The sequence below is a fragment of the Oryx dammah genome, unplaced genomic scaffold (assembly GCF_014754425.2).
Source record: "Oryx dammah isolate SB20612 unplaced genomic scaffold, SCBI_Odam_1.1 HiC_scaffold_29, whole genome shotgun sequence".
NCBI lineage: Eukaryota > Metazoa > Chordata > Mammalia > Artiodactyla > Bovidae > Oryx > Oryx dammah.
Genome location: NW_024070213.1, coordinates 98,048,067 through 98,065,743, shown reverse-complemented (window position 1 = coordinate 98,065,743; position 17,677 = coordinate 98,048,067). Strand labels below are relative to the sequence as shown.

The window sequence follows — 17,677 nt, the reverse complement described above, 5'->3', positions numbered from 1 at the left end:
GGTAAAGAATCTGCCTGTAATGCGGGAGACCAGGGTTTGATCCGTGGATTAGCAAGATCCTCTGGAGAAGGTATTCTTGCCTGGAGAAAGCCATGGACACAGGAGCCAGCTGGGCTATATAGTCCACAGAGTTGCAAAGAGTCAGACACGACTGAGCAATTAACACTTCACTTGGAACTATTATAGTAATTTCTCTTTATGAAATCTGCTCTGTGAATTGCATTGATTTACTAAATGATATTTAAGATGGTTTTAAACTTCTCAAAATCACCAGAAGAACCTTCCAAAATCACTTCTGTATATTCCAGTCCTGGTGCCAAGCTTAACTGCTTACTTGGGGGACTCTGTGATGGTTACATTTTAATGTATTCACTTGACCAGGCTAAGGGATGCCCAGACAGCTGGTAAAATATTATTTCTTTTGTGTCTATGAGGGTGTCTCTAGAAGAGATTAGAATTTGAATCAAAAGATGGAATAAATAAGATCACGCTCACTAATATGGGTAGCCAACCCCATAAGCCAATTCCTCAAGCAAACAACAAAATAAACAAATCTCCTATCAGTACTGTTTCTTTGGAAAACCCAGACTAGTACAGATTTGGGTATTTTGATGAGATTAGTGCTAGAATTTGGTGGACTGAGTAAATAACCCTCCCCAGTATAGGTGGACATCATCCAATTCACTCAGGGCCTGAACAGAACAAAGGCAGAGGAAGCAGGAATATGTTCCTTTTTTCCCTGCTTCATCGATTGAACTGAGACATCTGATCTCATCTTCTCCCCTTGGAGTGTCATAGCTATCATTGGCTCCCCTGGTTCTCAGGCCTTCTGATTCAGACTGAATCTTATCACTAGTTATCCTGGGTCTCCAGCTTACAGAAGGCAGATCATGGGGTTTCTCAGCCTCCATAATCACACAGGCCATAAATAAATAAATATTCTGTTGGTTCAGTTTCTCTGGAGAACCCTGATAATACGCTGATATAGGTCCTTCTCTGAACTAAAGTAAAAATGTTGCAGATCAAATTAACTCTGTATGAGCAACCCAGGAAGTTTGCTGATTTCCTATCTCCCTATCTTGCCTCATGTAGCAGACACCAAAATCTCATCTTCATCAAAGTTTCATTCCCACCATAATATTTTTTAAATCTTTAATTTATGTTTTAAAAGGAGTATGCTTATAATTTTTTTCATACAAATATATTTAAGTGAAACCAGGCACTCAGCTTATCTTTCTTTTACATTGTGGTTGGTTCAATTGTTACCTAAACTTGACTACTATAAAAACAACACTATCAAGAATATCTGGCCAACTGCTTAAAAAAAATAAATCAAAATATCTCAAATCAATGATCTGTAATGAGAGGTAATAACTAAGATTTCTGATACTTTACATAGAATAAGAAGGTTTCTTTTCTTGATAATTACACTCAGTCTGTATGATGGTGAAATGGGAGAGCTTTCAATGACTCAGTTTTGTAAAACACAGAAGGAAGAAAAAAAAAGACAAGTGAGCACAAGGAAACTAAGTAAGGGTTACACATTTCCTTTATTTCAAAGAAGCAGAAACACTGAGAAATGGAAGCTAAGGTCTATACTATCCAAAGAGGACTTTCAATTCCAATCATCCAAACCAGTGGTAGCATTTTGATACTGATGAAATCGTGTCTTAATTTCCAGCACAGTCAGTTCTCAGTCATATGCTCTGAAATGAAAAGATTGAGGTCATATGAATAAATCCAATATCAGTAGAATATTTTTTGAAGTACATGTTGGATTTGGCAGGAACTGTCTGCTTTCATGTGTAGCATTATATTTCCTTTCTTCATCAAGTTTGGATTAGTTGAAATCAAAATTAGTTTCTATTTCCTGAGCCACTGAAAATTGGGAGGGATGGATTAGAATATTCTCCTGGCTAAAATGATTGCAGCTTCACCAAGGGCAAGCTGCAAAGTGGAATCCCACTCTCTAATAATCTGGGCCTCAATTTAACACACATTCTGTGTAAAAGAAATCCAACATTCATGACTAAGAGAACTCAACTCCACAGCAATAGCTTCACCTTCCTTCTTTCTCACCAAGTGAAGATAAACTGGAAAATGGCTAAGCTCCAAAACAGTGAACTGTTAATCATCATGGTTTTCATGCCTCTTTTAGAGGAAATGAGATGTAATCCAATGCCTGCATAGGCCTTTTCAGGAAATTGCTCATCTTTCTAATTAAGCTCTTCAGTCTTCACAGGTCTGTGGATACATTCAGCAGACATATGGCTTCCAGAAAACCTTTGTGCCCTTTTTCTGTCACTCACTGGGAAGTTTTGATGTAGTGGAATCTCCTTAAAATGGAGATTTTAAAATCTCCATTTTAAGGAGATTCCATCACCTTGTATAAGCACTGGCTAAATTTCATAGATACGTTATTAAAAGATTTCATTTCCTCTAGGGAAGCACTTTTGAAAGAGTGAAAATTAGAAAGGCTAAGAGACTACACAGATGACTTTATACCTTGTCACTAGCATAGAGCAGCTAACTATTCACTGACGCCAAGTTTAGAAATGCCCAGGCAAAAATGTTCCAGCTTGTTTATTTGTGTTTGTTTGTTTTTTTTTTTCAGTAAACTGGTCATTGTACTTTGGCCTCTGATCCTTTCATAACAGACCACAGAGAACCTACCCTCTGCCCTACTTGCCACATGTTAACCTTGTTTTATTTCCTGCCCTTGCAAAGTTAGTACAACCCACTTCACTTCCACCACAACATTTTACCATTTCCACCCTAAGTCAGGTTATTAATTTCTAACTTAAAGAACAATGTAAAAGGTATTTATGGAGTCCTATGTCAGATCCTGAGCACATGAAACAAAATAAGAAATGGGTTTTGCCCTCAAGAAGTTTGCGATTCAGCAGGAATAAAAATATAGAATTAATCAAAAATTCCAAATCCAATTATAATAGGAGCAAAAAGGAAAAAAAAAAAGTCACCTAAGCAGTATATTAAAGAAGCAAAAAGGAAGAGTCATTACTCTCCCTACCTATGAAAAAAATAAATTATTATTTTTAAGTGCTTTTATACTTTGCTTTTTATACTTTGATGTTTTTGAACTGTGGTGTTGGAGAAGACTCTTGAGAGTCCCTTGGACAGCAAGGAGATCAAACCAGTCCATCCTAAAGGAAATCAGTCCTGAATATTCATTGGAAGGACTGATGCTGAAGCTGAAACTCCAATACTTTGGCCACCTGATGCTGACTCATTTGAAAAGACGCTGATGCTGGGAGGGATTGAAGGCAGGAGAAGGGGACGACAGAGGATGAGATGATTGGATGGCATCACTGACGTGATGGACATGAGTTTGAGTAAGCTCTGGGAGTTGGTGATGGACAGGGAAGCCTGGCAAGCTTCAGTCCATGGGTTCGCAGAGTCGGACATGACTGAGCAACTGAACTGACTGATATTTTGCAAAGAATACTATTCAAACATGTAGTCATACATATGGAGTTAGAAAAGGGTGGATAGCAAGCATGCTCACCCTCTCCCACTGATCTACTATATCTTAGTACTTAAAAAAGGGAAAACATTCTTATTTGTTGTTATATCAACATAGAATATAGCTATAAATGAGGTTTAAAGAAGCAAAGAGCACAGCATTGAAGTCTACTGAAGCTGATGTTCCTCCCCCACTCCCCTACACTTCAAAGAGCACACTTTAACAAGGACAGGACAGGTCTGGAACCTCGGTGTCATTCTGTTTTACCATCCCCTTAGCCTACCTTGAATCAAAACTACTCAACTTCTTAGCCTTCTTGAAAAGCATCACAATAGAGATAATTATGGTCCTTCAAGCAGGTCTCCAGATTTAAGATTTAACATTCCAGTAGTTATGGAATATGTTCAGCTCCATTATGCACACCGAAAGAGCTGGAAGAGGATTTAGTTCATCTCTGTGCAACCCGAGCCTGAAGGCTTCAAACAGCCAGACAAGTTCAGTTCCATTCCATTCAACAATTATTTGAGCCCAGTGAGTCCTAATTATTAAAACATGCATTACGCCCCATCCCACAATTATACAGCTGCTTAGGGAAGCAAAGGAGCACCATAACACAAAAATATTCATAAAGGGGCTGATCAATCTCCTGAAATACTGAGTCACCACTTATCCCACTCTACTTAACCCCTAGCTTATTCATCTACTCATTATATCAATACTGACTCTGACTGATGGTGTAGATGTTATAGACATTTAATCACACAAGGCAAGTGCAATGCAATAGATTGCCAAGCAAATGACAAATATTGCAAAAGTTGTAGGATTTCATAAGATTGATGAAAGTAACATCAGAAAACTTCCTGGATTACACACACAAATACACACACACACACACACACACACACACACAAGAACTGGCAAAGGTGGAGCTATTAAAAATTAATGAGAAAATCAACAAGGATACAGATATGATAAGCATGGTAAAAAAAAAAACTATTTGATTTAAAAAAATTCAGAGAGGACATTAGGAAAAATGCTAAAGCCCTCACTTCAGGGCAAAATCTCTGTGATAACACTGCAAAAGTGAAGATTCAATTAAGTGAAGATTTCAATATTGCTACCCTACAATTTTATTAGAAAAATTAAGGTGAAAAGAATTATCAGTATTTGATTCATCTTTGTTTTCTTAAAGTGCTAATTATAATTTAACTTAAATTTATTTTACTGTACATAAGAATAAAGAAATTATCAAAATGAGATTTAATTTCCCTTTGAAGACACAGGCCACCCAATCCATGGGTTTTTTTAATTATCAAAAAATTGAAGGGTAAGCGGATTCATTTTCAGGAGCATTATACATATTCATTCCTTGGATGTTCACTCCTAGGATAATGAAGACCCATTCACTGTTCCAACCATGACCTTTGCCCTGAAGAAGCTTCTAGAATCCTGTGAGGCTGCATCAGCCATCAAGTCACAGGTGAGCACTCCAGCATCAACCTGTGCAGAGGGCTTCATCTGAATGTTGCACACACACTGCCATGGTCAATTAACTTATGGAAGGGGTTTGCTTTTTATTCTAACCTAAGCATTTTCTTTGATTAAAAAGAAGGGCCTAGTACACTCAATTCATTTTCCCGGGACTAATGAAAGAACATCCATCAACGAAAAAGGTCTCTAAATGTTCAACTCCAGGTTATTGACCTCAAATGCCTGAGAATGCTTCGTTGAAGAGGTCAGGAGCAATGCTAGGAAGCACAGATAAGGATGAGAAGATCCTGCCCAGAGAGAAAGCATAGCCTCCTCCACTTCAAGTGCCCTGGTCCTCTGACCATGGCAAATTTGCTGGGGCGCTGTAGGAAAATCACTGGTCTCTGTGTACGGTAAGCTACAAAGCCTTCAATGGGAAACAAGTTTATATCATCCTTCTCCTTCATATGAGGTAACCATGAACGATACAAGAAACCCAGATGTTTTGAAGTCTAACAAGCTGAACTTTAAATTCCACATTTCTATATACAAGCTGTAGAATGTGGACAAGCTTCCTCTCCTTTCAAAGCGTCAGTTTCGCCCTCTCTGCTATAAAATTCGTAACAGCGACTTCGTGGCGTTGCCAAGAGACTGCAAACGAAACAAGGACGCTGACTGCCCAGTTCTGCGCAAGCTTCGGAGTAGGCACACTTTCAAAAATCTGTTGGTTCCCACCACTTCCCCCATGACAAAGAAGATCACGGGGAAGCATAAGCCCTCGGGCACCTGGTGGGAAAAGAGGAACTGAAAGGCATGGAGGGAGCGTAAGAGGAAATGGAGAGGGTGACGCGGCCCGTCTCGGCCAGCACCACCCCCATCCCCTCCCATTCCACCAGGCCCGGCCCAATCGCACGTGGAAACGAGGGATAAGATATCAGCGTATCAGACAGAAAGTACAAATTCAGTGCATCTGACTCAGAAGCTGGACAAAGCTGCCCAGAGCAGATAATAAGTATAATCATCCTGATCTAATCCAGAAACCTCCGGCTTCAATCTCTCCAGGCTGAGAAGTTCTCTTGCGGTTGGAAGGAAACCCACTCTGGGCAACATGTGACTGTTGCTAATCTTTTTCTAATCTTCGTGTCAGACGTGATCTTTTTATGAGTGAGGTTTGGGGGTATTGTTGTATTTCTGAAGATGGCTTATGAAAGGAGGTCTCTTCTAGCCCTTGGAAAAACAGAAATATTTAGCAAAAACTGGTCAGTGTGCTGTGTTCCTCTTCATCCTCAACGTCTGAGCTCTTTCTATAAATATTTGTTGATCTGTAATTGGTCAACAAATATTTATTAAACCCTGAGAATATTTGCTGTGTCAGACACTGTGAGACAGAGAAGAAGTGGAGGGTGTGGATTTCACTCTCAAGGAACTTGTAACCAGCTCAGGCACAGGAGACCTGTTCCCACCCTACCCCACCCCCAAGTGATAACTGGCCAATGGGACAAAACAAAAATATCTCTCCTCAAGTGACAGCATGCAAGAGTGCCTCCTGCCCCAGAGAGTTGTCATGAAGCTCAAATATAGTGACGTGTAGGAAGTACCTACGAGGAACGTGTGTGTTTAACAAATTAATTTTTCCCTCCCCCTAGAATAAAATCTAGGAAAGAAAAAATGTCAAAGACAAGGCAACAGAGTATCACAAAGAGGAGGTCATCAACATCAAATGCTGCTGAGATATTCTGAAAAAAAGGAAGTCACAACTGACCTTTTGGAGAACTGTTTTTGGAGTGTGATGAAGATCAAAGTCAGTTAACTGCAAGCAGTTAGGAAATGAAGGCATATCTCAAAAGTGTAGCCAATAGGCATAAACAACACCTTTGAGAGATTTGGGTGGGAAAAGGAAGAGAGAAAACTATAGGATCTAGTGATGGGTGTTCTGTTTCTTTTTTTTTTTACCACACAAAGTTCTGTTCAAAAGATTTTGCCATGAAAGGGGGAAAAAATTTTAAAAATTCTAGAATCTCCCACAGCCCTAATATGAAGCCAGCAAGCCACCCTATGGCCTTGTGCCTCCAAGAAACTCAAAGGCAGGTAGAATCACTTTCTTTTTCTTTTTTCCTTTTTAATCAAAAGATTTTAAAATAAACATAGCATTTCCAAAATTTTTTTCCAAAAAATAAATAACCTTGTCTCTTCCACTAGCATTCTACACAGCAAAGCGAAAGAAGACAGAGGTTGAGGATTCCTTGAGGTTAGGACTCCATGAGCTTTCACTGCCAAGGACACAGGTTCCATCTCTAGTTGGGGAACTGAAATCTTACAAATTGTGTAGCCAAAAAAAAGATGATAGAGGTTAATTAAATTTAACTTTAAGAAAGTTACAGAAATTTTGTCTAGGATCTTGTATCTCTGTTAAAGTTATTAAGAGTTAGTTTATACTTTGTAATAAGCATTGACATGTTATATTGGCTTTTTATATTGCTCATATCACTGAGTCAATATTATAGGAAATATAAGGTTGTTCATGGCAAGACTTTTGCCCTCTGGAGACTTCAATAAAGACAACAGAAAATATACAAGTAACTCATGTAAAAAAGGACACTGTGACCAGTTTAATAAAGGGCTAACAATATTTGGAGGAAAAAGGAGAAAAAAGTGAAAGTTGGACTGGGAGAGCTGAGTTTTCTTGGAAGAAAGATGGATTTAACTTGGATTTTAAAGAAAGCATAGGAATCTGAGAGCAGATTTGACAGGGACAAAGAAGAAAGAGGAGGAGGTGCAATTCCACTGGATTCCAGGCAAGATGAAGGAATGAACAAAACACAAAAATAGCTATAAACAAAAGACCATACGAAACAGCCTAAAGAGTTGGGCAAAATATCCACTGTACCAGAATGAACCTGACTAAATTCAAGCCTTTAGATGGAAGATCCATACCTCCAGGTCCAATTCATTATTTTGTTATTACTCATGGTACTATTTCCTAACCTCAGTCTTTCAGCTCTAGGGTCTATTTTTTTCCCATTGTACTCCTACAGCAGAAAGAGGAAATAACTCATCCAGCAGTGGGGATTTCTTAGTAGGGTTTTGAAGAGAGATGCTGAGGGTGGCTGACTCTGCCAAAATGTTTCCTTTTTCTCTTGCTGTTTGTCAGATACTACTGTTGAGCAACCCTGGTGAGTGTCAACATGCAATCTCAACTGATTTATCTTCCTTCACTCACTCAAACTCAGCCCGTTGCCTCTTTTTTTTTCCCCCCAGCTCATTTAGAGTTTCACAACCTCTTACCTTTAACTGCTGAGTAAGTGCAAAACATTTGTGTGTCTGGCATCAGATATGACAATCTCCAAGAAAAAGGATTCACGGTCACAGTGATAGCCAAGGCTACCTATTATGCCTTAATATTTTGCTTTGCCATTATTTCATTTTAAAAGTTCATTTCTATTTTTCTCACAGAGTCAGTTTCCAAATAACAAATTTCCATGGCCGCCTTTTCCTCCATGTCCCTTCTTTTTGAAATGTGCATGACTGCAGAAACCTTATGAGTGCCACGGAGCTCCTACTGTCAGTTTCTGCTGAGGCCCATAAAAAAAATTCCACACCAATAAACCATTGATGTGGGTATAGGTGATGGAATATCTGGGGCTAATGGAATCCTAAAATGGAATTTCAGTCACACAGATAGAGGAAATTAACTTCATTTGTAGGTCAAAAGTTGATACACGCGTCCTTGAGGTAGGGACACCACGGTTCCTGGCTCTCCCCCAGCTAACACAGGACTGAAGTCTTTATACTCTATCCCCAAGTCAACCTGACTTTCCTTGGATGAGCCAAGAAAATTTTGTTTCCTCCTGTCCCAGTTTCTTTCCTCTACCTCCATCTCTACAGGAAGAAAAAGGGTGTGGGTTTTGACGGAGGTTTCTGGAGCAGAATTGTAGATCTAATTGTTAAACACATATATATGTCTGAGCCTAATGAAAAAGATGACTGTGCTTACAATGGCTAAATAAAACAGGTAAGAAATAGGAGGTGGTGTGTTAATACATTCAACAGTCCATAGCTTCTATTGACTCTTCTATTGATTCCACACCTGTGCCTGGAATCCTAAACTTGGGGGGCAACAAGCATTTTTTAAAGCATTCAGTTAAACTAGGAAGGACCATAAATGAAGCATGAAAAAGTTGCTAAGGGCCTGCCTCCTATCCCTGAATACAGGCTCTATTCAACCTATCTTTTAAAATAAATATTTAATATAAATACTATCTTTTAATATAAATATCTTCTCCTGCCCACAAAGCCCCAAAGGGTCAAATCCTGGGAAGTCACTTGTTGTCTCTGTCAACACACAAAGGAAGCACCTGCTGTAAGATGTTTCCTGCTCGAGGCCATCCTTGCTTCCAAGTTTGCTGCTATATCCACAAAGCCTTAGCACCTGGAGCTTAGTAGGAATTCACTAACTATTTGTTGAATATCAAATGAATTAACAAATCAAAAGCTCTCGTTGTTGTCCTTTTAACTGCCTGCTGCTGCTGCTGCTGTTTCGTGTCACTAAGTTGTGTCCTAGTCTTTGCGACTCCATGGATTGTAGCATGCCAGGCTCCTCTGTCCATGGGATTTCCCAGGCAAGAATACTGGAGTGGGTTGCCATTTCCTTATCCCATGGAACCTTCTGGACCCAGGGATCAAACCCACATCTCCTGCTTAGCAGGCGTCTCCTGCTTGGCAGGCGGATTCTTTACCACTGAGCCACCACACAGAAACTTTTAACCTTGCCACAAATCAGGCTTGTTGTAATCACCAGTCTCTGTACTCTGAATCTCTGCCATTTGCTTCCTTTTAGGCTCCCATGTATTTCAAACCTTTGGAGTTTTAGCCTGGATTTGGCCCCACAGGCACCAAGCAGACCAGCAACTTTACCGTTGTCTTGGAATAAGAATTACAATGACTTCAACACTTCACTACCTGGCTTATCTTGGCTCTTGCAGTCCTAAATTCCAGAGCTACATTGACAGAGATCCATGCATAGCACAATGAGGTAAATGAGTGAAAATGTGAAGGGTTATTAAATGTCATAGCATGTGTCCAAACATCTCCCAGTGTCCTCTGCCCTTAGAGCATGCTTCTAACAAGTTGAATACTATAGAACTGATATATCACTTTCAAGATTTAGTTATAAAAGACTGCTGATTTCTCTCTCCCTCTCTCTCTCTCTCTGTTAAATCACCTGCTCTGGGGGAAGCCAGCTTCATGTGGACCAGCTCAGTGAAGAAGCCCCTGTGGCAAAGAACTAAGGCCTCCAAATCAAGAGCCGCGAAAGAAGACTAAGAAACTCAGTCTGCCGGCAACCCCCTGGGCGAGCTTGGAAGTAGATTCTGTAGATGACTGTGGTCCTGGTCAATAGCTTGACTCCAATCTTTATAGGAGACCTTGAGCTAAAATCACCCAGCTATGGCAGCCAGATCTCTGCCACAGTGTATATGTTTACTGTTTTAAGCTCCCAGGTTTTGAGCTTATCTGTTACATAGAACAGATTACGAATACATTGAATGTGGGCCCGTAAACACTTTCTTGGTTTCTTTGTTTTGTGACCACACCATTTGGCATATAGCATCCTAGTTGCCTGACCAGGGATCAAACCTGCACCGCCTGCAGTGGAAGCCTAGAGTCTTAACTGCTGGACTGCCAGCAAAGAACATAAATAATATCTTAAGGGCCAGATAGAAAACATTTGGGAATGTGTTGGCCACACAATGCTGCCATGGTAGCCCAAAAGGAGTTGGAGACAGTGTGTAAACGAATGCAGGGCATTGTGGCTTCCTAAGTGGCACAGCTGGTAAAGAATCCACCGGCCAATGCAGGAGACGCAAGCGATGTAGGTTTGATCCCTGTGTCAGGAAGATCTGCTGGAGAAAGGAGTGGCAGCACACTCTAGTATCCTGGTCTGGAAAATTCCATGGATAGAGGAGGACCCCCATGGGCTACAATTTATGGGATAGCAAAGAATCAGACATGACTGAGCTACTCTGATGCTCTATCTAATACAGCGCTATACTCCTATAAAAAGCAATCAGCCAACTAGTAGGCTCTAATGTGCCAACCTCTGCAAAAAAATCAATGGAGTTTCAATCTTTCTGACTTCAAATATCTCATCGTCCTAGAGCTACCCTATCAAGAGACAAGCATGGCCAGTATAGATAAGAGTTTCTTCTGTGGTGTGAAGGGAATACCCTTCCCCATTATTATTTTTTTAATTATTATTATTTTTTTTTTATGAGGTTGGTGCTTTGGGGAAAGGAAAAGAAGATGTAGGGAAAGTCCTTTCTGGAGTTGAGAAGAAAGAAAAATCCAGATCCTTTTGCCCAAGGAAAATTTATCCAAGGAAGCATAAATTTGTCCAAGGAAGAATAAAGGGAGGCAGTGTGAGATTAGATGACCCAATTCCACAACCCTTAGCCAAACACTGTACATAGAAATGGGGGAAAACACATCCAGATAAGCACAAGAATCCCAAGAACTTCAGAACTGGTCACCCAACTGCCTGGAGGTCTCAAAGCCTCTGAAAGAAACTTTGAGCCATTTAGACCAAAATCATCCAAGACTGACAGCACAACACTGGTTAAAGGAGCCTGAAATATGGTTTATAGCCTCCCGTGTATTGAGCACAGTTTACAGAAGATACAAGAGTTCTCACATGGCCCCCAGAAGTTGCAGAATTGCTAAGAAGATCACTTGGTCAGCCGAGTCCAGGGCTGATTAGAGATGAGATCTCAATGACTGGAGGCAATGGCAGTGTCTAGGGTAGGCAGCAAAGGAAGAAACTATATTTTTACTTCTTTTTCCTCTCTGAAAAGGATTCTCTCTGAATCTGATTTTTCTTTCCCCCAAATCACCATTCTCCCAGGGAATGCCCAAAGTTTGGGAGGGCCAGCAATAACACCAGCACATTTAGCACAGGCCAACAAGCAAAGATTCGTGGGGACTGATCCATAATGAAAGGCTTCTCCTGGGGAAGCCACCTGTCCCCCATTCCCAAGAAGATACATGAGCCCCCTTCTACTCCACTGGCCTAGAGTCACCTTGGGAAAAACAGAGAAAAGAAGAGGAAATCTGAGAGAGCAACCATTTACCCAGAAGAGAGTCAGTGACCTCAACATACAACTGTTTTTAAATCAGAAGGGGTTGAGATACTTGTACTTAAAAAGGTTACATTGTTTTCTCCCCATCCAAAGAGATAAGCTGTTCATGAGAAAATTTGTCTCAGCTATTAGGTGACTTTTTTATTGCTGCCCTAACAAATTACAATGAACATGTTGTGGCTTAAAACCACACAAGCTTGTCACCTTGTATTTCTGTGGGTCAAAAATTCATCATGGCTCTCACTGGGCTAAAATCAAGGTGTTAGGGGCTATTTCTTTTCTGGAGACTCTGAGGAAGAATCTCTTTCCTCTCATTTTCCAGCTTCTAGACATGGCTTGCATTCTTTGACTCCTGCTCCCTTTTCCCATCTTCAAAGCCAGCAATCTAGCATCTCCTTGACCATGTGTCCATCATCACTTCCCATCCAACCCCGAAGTGTCCTCCACTTCTGTGAATTCGTATGATTAAACTGGACCCACCTACCATGTAAGGTAACATATGCAAAGATTCTAGTCTACCAGGATAATATTTACTGTTAAGAATAACACTTGCTATAAATTATGTGTACTCTAAATGCCTTAATAACACCATTATTATAAACATTAATGGGTATATTGCTTGAGTTTTGTGCTTTTTTTTTTTTTTTGCTAGAGTACTTGTTTTTTTGTATTGGGGGCTTTTTGTTTGTTTGTTTTTTAGTTTTCAAGAACATTATGATCTAAATTTGAATCCTTATAATAAGGATTATTACTATTATTCTTTTTAGCCATCTCTTATTACTAGAATTTTCAGAAAAGGTGTTCAATGATCAACTATAATTCAAAGAAAACACATCCATATTGCCTATGATTGCCTTATCTCAAATAAGTTTTTCAATATAGGATTTCCCAGAAGTTAGATCACTCCACAAAACAATGTTCCAGATATACTGAAAGAAGCAATATATCTGGCAGTGAGCATGTCTAGGAATTATTTTGGAGAAATTAAATGTTTGGGGTTTAGGATAGTTATGGTTATCCCTGATGTCATGTATATTGATAGAGCTGCACTTTTTTGAGATCTTACAGCCACTGAAAATAAGCCCACTTTATAAAATATTCAGCTTATGTTTCATGCCTTTTTGAGCACTAAAAGGATACTTTTGAGTCTTCTTCCAAAGCTTTCTTTCCAGGCAACCTTTCAACCATTCTACAGAAACTAAGTCTATAGAAACTTCCCTCAGAAGGAGGGAAAGGACTAAAACATTACACTTTTTAATTCTCATCTATATTTCCACAACTTTTCATCTTCTCTTCTGTCTGGTCACCTGAAGACATAGAGAAAACAGCACAGTCTGATCATTTGACAAATCTAGCCACCTACAGTGAATGAGTATGTGGACTCTTATCCTATATAAAATACCTTCAAGTAGCTAAACTAAACATGGACACAATAAAAGAGGAAGATTGTAAAAGAGCATGCAAAATGTAAAATTAAATGCTGTGGAAATGTCAAGGAAGGAGACACGGTCCACCTGGGTAGAAACAGGAAAGTTTCATACAAGGATGTGGCGTTGGACCTGAGCCATAACCAATCAGGAGACTGTGATGATTGAGAAGAAGGGTATACTAGTCATTAGCATCAGCGATATGAATTCTCAATTTTGCGGAGAATCAGAAACAACACACCAGCCCTTATTTGTAGCAAAGTTAGCAGATACAGATTCCAATGAGCACGTAAAGTAGTAGGAAGAGCACAAGGTTTGGACATAAAAAGACAAGGAAATTGAGGCATAAAGTCCAGTCACCACATGGGCACGTACAATTTTATTACCTTAGAGATATCACTTAACCTTCTGGAGCTTCACTTTAACACTTTACAAACATTCAAAGAAAAAAAAATAAGTTGGCAGCATTGTTTGTACTTGTAAGCAAGAACCCTAGCTCCTGAGAGAACATCTCACATTTGAAATGAAATGTTAATTATTTCGGAGAAGGCAATGGCACCCCGCTCCAGTACTCTTGCCTGGAAAATCCCATGGATGGAGGAGCCTGGTGGGCTGCAGTCCATGGGGTCTCAAAGAGTCGGACACGACTGAGCGACTTCACTTTCACTTCTCACTTTCATGCATTGGAGAAGGAACTGGCAACCCCCTCCAGTGTTCTTGTCTGGAGAATCCCAAGGATGGGGGAGCCTGGTGGGCTGCCGTCCATGGGGTCGCACAGAGTCAGACATGACTGAAGTGACTTAGCAGCAGTTAATTATTTTATTATTATAAAGTTTCTCCACGGCAAAGATACCACAGATGTAAGATGTAAGTACTTCCTTATATGTAGATAAATTTCCTCTTCTAAGATTACTTTGCATTTAATTTCTAAATTCTCTTTCTAAAATTAACTCTGGGATCTGGAGACTAGAATAATAGAAATCTCACATGACATTTTTCCAGGAGCAAGCTACTGAAAAACTGCTAAATATAGAAATTACAAAGAGGAGGATGTGGAAAATTATGGACATATAGGAAATTATGGCCATAAAATTTCAATGTCACATTGCAAAATGTCAAATGCCAGAATTTCCTATAAAGCTTAATTTTATTTATTTCATGGAGAGATATTTTGGAAAGCTGGATTTCAGAAAATCCTCATATTCTGGCCAACTATCTCCAATTATGCTGGAACTTCAGTATCTGTCCCCACACTGGAGATGTATCATTATCTAAACAATCATTTCCATTTCACAGAAATCCCAGCACTGTTTTTCTAACAATTGAGCCATAACAGTGCTGTTCCCATGGTTACCAAGAGTTCTAATTTCAGTTCCTCAATATGCATTTTATCATGTAAGATTGTACAATGCTTCAGAATAGACCACTCTTAGTTCCACATGCTTTGTCTGTTATTTTTCTCCAAGTTTCTCACACCCAGTCCCCATTTAAGCTTCCTGTTTTGCTCATTTTTTGACTAGATAAAGTTTATGTAGCCAACTATAGAGTGATCATGTTTCTAGCCAATATATTCAAAGCAGTGGAGCAAAGTTCAGGGACAGGAATTGTGCAATGATTAGAAAACTCTGCTTCTCATCGCTCTCCATGGCCCTAGATTTTAGCACCATAATTATGATGGTTTAGGAAAAGAGCAACATAAATCCCTAACTAGTGTCCTCAGTGATTTTGTGATTCCAAGCAGATTTTATCTGCTTGAATTTCTCAACAGCAAAAGAATTTGGTGCTCAGAGCTCTGAAAAGTCCTTTCCCTGGAGATTGGCATCTTGCACAAGAGTCCATAGAATGATCTTCAGAGATCCTCATCAAGTGCCTGAAATTCTGTGTGTGGGGGTGGGGTGGGGTGGGGGGAGGGGGAATGCATGCCCATATCACTTCACTTGGCTGAAGGAATTCACTTTAATGAGGAAAAGATCCATAGCCTTCATCAGATTCTCAGAAACATATGTACAGCAAAGATGTTTAAAGAGCACCTCTCTTGGACAAGATCTCTGTTTTAGGAAAGAGCTCTGAGGGGACAAGTTGTTAATAAAAATAGTTGTGGCAAAATAATCTTCAGTCACTGTGAGGGCTTTAAAATTTGGCAGAAAATTTTTGGAAAACCAATATGGAAATGTGTACCAGGACCCACAAAGATGTCATTCCTCTTGGATTCAGTTATTGAGCTGTGAGGAATATATTTTCTAGGAAAAAAATCAAGAAAGGCAAAAAAAAAGTAAGTAAATGTTTATTTTGATATTGTGAATGACAGGAAAAAATTAGAATCCAGCATTAGAGGCTGACTTAATAATGTGAGATCAACACAATGATACATTATAAAGCCATAACTACAGTTATCCGATAGGAAAAACTAAAATACTTATGATGAAGCATTAAATGAGATCAGAAAGAAACTTTATAATATGGATAACATTATGACAAAATATATACAATTTTCAAGTTAGTTGTACTAAAGTAATGGACTTTTGAGTGATTTTGTTATTTTAAAGTCCTCCCAAATTTTAATATCCTATTAAGTGAATGTTGAATTAAAAATAAAACAGGGACTGGTGTTTAAACATGGCAGTTTGAACATATATCTTGATTTTCATTCCTTTCCCACACTTGACTAAAAAGACTGAAGATATGAAAAAAAGATATAAATCTACAAGGAAAATGAAAACAGAAGGAAATGACAGCATCAAAATTTTGGAATCTATAAAGCCAACAAACGAGGATATCTAACTACCAAAAAGGGGGAAAAGTAAACATACCCCAACAATGTAGTAAGATCAGGGATAAGGCTATTTACATCAGAGAGCTCTGGAATGTTTCAAAACTGAAGACATCACTTACCTCTAAAAGAGATGTGATATCCCTTACATGGAAAAGAATGTGCCTGAAACAGGTTCATACTTGAAAGCAATTCTGGAATCAAAAGCCAGAAGCAATTAGACCCATTCCTTGCCCAGATTCAAGGACTTTGCATTGTGTCACAGTGGTAAAGCCTGCCAGAGCAGGAGACTTGGGTTCAATCCTTGGGTTGCAAAGATCCCCTGGAGAAGGAAATGGCAACCCATTCCAGTATTCTTGCCTGGAAAAGTCCATGGACAGAGGAATCTGGCAACCACAGCCCATCAGGCTGCAAAGAGTTGGACACAGCTGAGCACACACGCATCTTGCCCAGATTCACCGCTTCCGACATACTCGGCCAGAGAACTTTCTCTTCCTCACCCAACGACGGGGAAAAAAAAAAAAAGCATTTCCCCCCTCCAAACAGGGGGATCTCACATCCTGAACACTGAAGCAAAAATGATGCACTGAAAATAAAACATTTAAGTCACAACAGACATCCTCAATAATGAGATCCCTCCCTTTTTCCTCACTCAGCTCCCAGAATGCACTGAAAGTCAGCCTAGACCCCTGGGAGGAAATCGGAAGATCACCAGTCTGTGAGAAAAGACCTACAGATACTGATGGTTGTGGATGCCCCGGTGAAACAACCGAATCCACTCATGCTGGAATAAAGCCCTTAGGAGCTCACAGACAGTCATTTAGCGCATCAAATTTAAGTATGAGTCGATGTCCAGAGGACGTGAGACATTTGAGGAAACCCTTGAGTAAGAAGGACAATAACTAAAACAACAGTAAAAGAAACTGGGAGGGATGAGACAGGGTAGAAACAGAAAACTTCTCCAAATAAATTGCTATCTCCAGAGAGATGGGAGAAGATAATCCAGCTACGGAACAAAATCCAGCTACGGAACAAAATCCAAATTTAAATACATGGTATTTTTAATGGAACATTAAGAATACAAGAAAGAGTCTTTGAAATTAAAAATGTTATATCAGAAATTTAAATGCAATAGAAAGAGTGGAGAGTAAACTGGAGATTTCCATCTGCAAGTAAAACAAAAGAGTTAGAAAACAGGAAAAACCAAATAGAATGTCCAACATTTAACCAACAGAAGCTCTAGATAAAAAGAGTAGAAAAAGCAAACAGCAAGATTTTATCTAAGAAATAATCCAAGAAAAGTTTCCAAAAACTGAACTTGAAAGTGCCTACCAGATTCTTAATATAATGAATGAAGAAAAATACACATCAAGGTGTAAGATCATGAACTCTC

At 39.4% G+C, this 17,677-nt stretch overlaps 1 long non-coding RNA gene across 1 annotated transcript; it reads right to left on the bottom strand.

Moving 5' to 3' along the window:
- Nucleotides 1-1,533: 1,533 nt before the first annotated feature.
- Nucleotides 1,534-16,627, bottom strand: LOC120858406. Its single transcript, XR_005719857.1, has 2 exons — nucleotides 16,407-16,627; nucleotides 1,534-1,706 (listed from the first exon to the last, which is right to left on the bottom strand). It is a non-coding gene; the product is annotated as an uncharacterized LOC120858406 (long non-coding RNA).
- Between the last annotated feature and the right edge of the window lie 1,050 nt (nucleotides 16,628-17,677).